The sequence below is a fragment of the Nannospalax galili genome, unplaced genomic scaffold, assembly GCF_000622305.1.
Source record: "Nannospalax galili isolate Female #2095 unplaced genomic scaffold, S.galili_v1.0 scaffold13746, whole genome shotgun sequence".
NCBI lineage: Eukaryota > Metazoa > Chordata > Mammalia > Rodentia > Spalacidae > Nannospalax > Nannospalax galili.
The window spans coordinates 4,782-8,960 of record NW_008354397.1 but is presented as its reverse complement, the minus strand read 5'-3'; the positions used below and the strand labels follow the sequence as shown (position 1 = coordinate 8,960).

Below are 4,179 nucleotides of genomic sequence, written 5' to 3'. Positions count from 1 at the left end.
GTATTGCCTGCATGTAGGTAAGTGCACCCATGTCATGCAATGCCTGCAGGGACAGAAGAGGCTGTCAGATCCCCTGGAACTGGAGTTACGGACAGTTGTTAGCTGCCATATGGGTGCTGGGATTGGAACCTGGGTCTTCTGCAAGACCCACCAGTGTTCTTAACTGCTGAGCCATCTCTCCAGACCTGAGGAAGATTCTTAATACCAATTTTTGGCCTCCACATGCATGTGTACACATGTACAACATTATACCCCCACATACGTGCACATATGCACACATACTACATACAGAAAACCCAAAAATAAAATTTAAAAAAGTCTCAAGTTTAGCCAGGCATGGTGGTGCACACCTTTAATCCCAGCCCTCGGGTGGCAGAGGCAGGCAGATCTCTGTGAGCTCAAGGCCAGTCTGGTCTACATAGCTTTAGTCCCAGTACTGGAGAGTCAGGACAGCCTGGTCTACATAGGGAGTTCCAGGATGGCTGAAGGTACAGGAAGACCCTGTCTCTCAAAAAAACAAAAAAAAGAATCTAACATTTAAAAAAGCAATTAGTTTGTGGTATCAAGCATGCCTAACACACACGGGTCCCTAGGTATTCCCAGTACTGGGAGGGGGAGGTGTGTGTGTCCAGAAATCAAATGACTGAACTAGAAACAGGTAACACTGGCTTGGCATGCATAGAGTTCTGGGTTTGATTCCTAGTATCAAAAAACTAAAACAACAACAAAAAACAACCCCAAAGTTATCCTTTGAGACTAACCTATGAGATAACCTATGAGAATCAAAGGCTAAAAGGATATTTTAAAATGTAAACGTATAAAATTTAGCACTTTCTGTATTTGTTCAATGGGTGGAAAAAGGCATGAAGGACAGATGGAAAAATAAATCCTCTTTTGCAACCCAGAACTCCCTGTTCAGTACGAGTCTTGATACATACAAGAAGGAACACGACAGTGTAGGAATGAGGCAGGCCCTAGGCAGCCTCAGGCTGGGGTGCATGACTCCCAAGAGACTGAATGTGTACAAAGGACATGTGAAGAGCCTTATCACAGAAGAGGAATATTTAACCGGATCATAGGAGCTTTTATATCGATTTCAAAATTCTGAATTCAGAATTTGGCAGTAAGAAAGAAAATAGCCGGAGAGCCAAGATGGAGGCGCAGCTGGAGCGATGGTGGCATAGCAGCTCTCAGCACAAGGACTTAGAACATGGCTTGGAGCCTCTCCATTTTATAAAGAATCTTGATGCTTCTATACTGATTTCAAAATTCTGAACTCAGGACTTGGCAACTAATAGGTAAAATAAGTGGGGAGCCAAGATGATGGAGCCACACTGGCAGGCCACCCACGTACCCCAGCAGGACGGAGCTGACCTGGCCACCCACAAAGATGGCAGCGGACGGCAGGGCAGAGCCTTGCCAGCATGGTCATCCAAATGGGGGGCTGGTCCGCTTACCTACCCCACACGTCCTAGTGGAACCATGGCTGGCTGACCATCAACATCACCCAGTGGCTATCAAGTCCTGGCCACAGTCCTCAGTAACAGGAAACTGAGAAGTCTACAGATTTCAGAAAATAAAGTAGAGGACACTGGTGTAATGTTGTCTTGTGAAGCTTCCCAACTGCCATTCAGATAATTTTGGACTGGAGGTGAGCTAAATGCTGCCCGCCGTGAGGATCTAGCTTCTGTGTTTATCCATAGTAAAACCTTCTGAAGAATCAACCTGTTGGAGAATGCCTTGGTCCACACTGGGGTCACTGTACTGAGTGAGGCCCAGAAACAGCCAAAGTAACCTGCATGCAAAGGTTGCAAATAAACGACTCTGATGAGGAAAACTGAGCATTCCTGACAGCCGAGAAAGAGAAATTCCTACTTGACTTCCTAAGCAGTGTGTAAGAGAAACAGAAATTAAGAATGAAAATTCCATTCCAAGAAACCCGGGAGTATCTTGACCCAAAATCACGTACAAAGGAGAGTGGGCCCTACTTTGGCATACATCTGTATAGGAATTATAGATCACCAACAAGCTAACGAGATATGATTTCTCTAGTATCCTGCTTAAAAGTGTTCTGTAAGATGGACGGAGTTTTTCATTTTCTAATAGAAGACATGACATCAGGGGTTGGGGGTGATGGGGTGAGGGTGCAGATGGGGGATGAGGTTTGAATATAATCAAAATTCATTGTATGAAATTCTTGAATCAATAATATTTCTCTAAAAATCAATGTATCAAATAAAATTGATGCAACTTTTAAATTCCATAAATCAAACAACTCTGGCTTGGGAAGCACAGCTAAGGAGACACTATTGACAGCGCTTTCCCATTTTATCTCCGCCAACCCTTGGCTGCAGACAGTAGTGTGGCTGAAGCACAAACATGGGATGCAATTCCAGCTGACTCACTGGAGGATTTCTAGGAGGTCATTTTGTCTTTCACCAGTATTTTTTTTTACTATCCAAACGTTCAAATACAGAGACCTCAAAACAGTTCACACTCCATCACCACATATCATCTCTCTCCCTCACCCCCACATCCACATAAAACAACAATTCACAGATCCGATGACACATAATCTTTAAATACTTCAGTACGCATTTACTTAAAATCTGATGCTACATCATAATACTATTACCATCTGTATGAAAACCACAACTGTGCTGGTTTGAATGAGAACTCTTCTCCCATAGGCTCAATTATTTGCATACCTGGTATATGGGCCCAGTTGGTGGCGCTGTTTGGGCAGCCATGGAATCTTTATGAGGTACGACCTTGCCAGAGGAAGCACGTAACTTGGGGTCTGTTTTGAGACTTACATAGTCTGGCCCCACTTCCAGTTCTCTCTCTGTTTTCAGCTCTGGCTGCCTGTGGCCATGCCTCCCCGCCATGACGGACTCTTATGCTCCTGGAATCGTAAGCTAAAACAAACTCTTTCTTCCACAATTCACTTCTGGTCATGGTGTTTGTAGTGGTTTGAATGTGAATGCCCCTATAGAGCCAAGAGTTTGAACACTTGGTCAGGTGGTGGCGCTGTCTGGGGCAGTCATGAAGTCCTAAGGGGTGCGGTCTTGGTGGAGGAAGCACCTCACTGGGTCACCTGAGGGCCAGCTTTGAGAGTTCATAGTCCATTCTTTTCTTTTTTGGTCTTTTGTGAGACAGGGTCTCCCTGTAGCCCCAGCTGCCCAGCTGGCCTGCAACTCTCTACACAGATCAGGCTGGCTTCTAGCTCACAGAGATCTGCTTGTCTCTGCTTCCCAAGTGCTGGGATTAAAGGTGTGCATGACGATGGCCAGCCTACGGTTCATAGCCCCATTCCATTTCCAGTTTCCTCTGTCTGCTCCCTGTGCTTGCTTAAAGATGTGAGTGCTCAGCTTTCTGCTCTGGCTGCCTCCTGACATGCCTTCCAGCCACAGGGGATCTGTAAATCCAATAAATTCTTCCTTCTATAAGCTGCCCTGGCCATCATGTTTTACCACAGCAACAAAAAAGTAACTAATACAACACTTCCGTAAGACTGGTAGTGTTTAGCTGAAGTCCACATTTCTACAGGTATCCTCAGAATTTATTTTTTGTACTGGGGACTAAACCTAAGCATTCTACCCTGACCTATATTAACCCCAGACCTGATTTTTACCTTTTATTTTGAGATAAAGTTTCAGAGACTGTCCAGGATGGCTTTGAATGTATAATTCTCCTGACCTGGGCTCTAAACTGGCTGGAATTACCTGGTCAAAGTGTCTTTTATGCTGGGTGCAGTGGTGTGTGTCTTTAATCCGATCAGGGAGCTTTGGGAGATTGAGTCCAGACTGGTCTACATAGAGAGTTCCAGGCCAGCTGGAACTGGGGCTACAGGAAGATGCTGTCTTAAAAAAGACCAAAAAAACCATTTTTCTTTTTTGTCTTGATAATTAATTTGTAGTGTGACTTCTTTTGGTCACTACTTTTTACTCAGGATCTTTTTGTTTTGTTTGTCTCCCTGTAGCCCCAGATGGCTTGGAACTCACTATGTAGACTAGGATGGCCCCAGCCTCACAGAGATCCACCTGCCTCTGCCTTCCAAGTGCTGGGATTAAAAGTGTGCACCACCATGCCTGGCTCAGGATTTTTTTTTCTTTTGGTCTTTTTGAGACAGGGTCTTCCTGTAGCCCCAGGTGGCCTGGAACTCACTATGTAGACCAG

The 4,179-nt window shown here is 44.9% G+C and overlaps 1 pseudogene; it reads left to right on the top strand.

Annotated features, from left to right (window-relative positions):
* Positions 1-830: 830 nt before the first annotated feature.
* On the top strand, positions 831-951 carry LOC115067446 (annotated as a pseudogene).
* Positions 952-4,179: the final 3,228 nt, after the last annotated feature.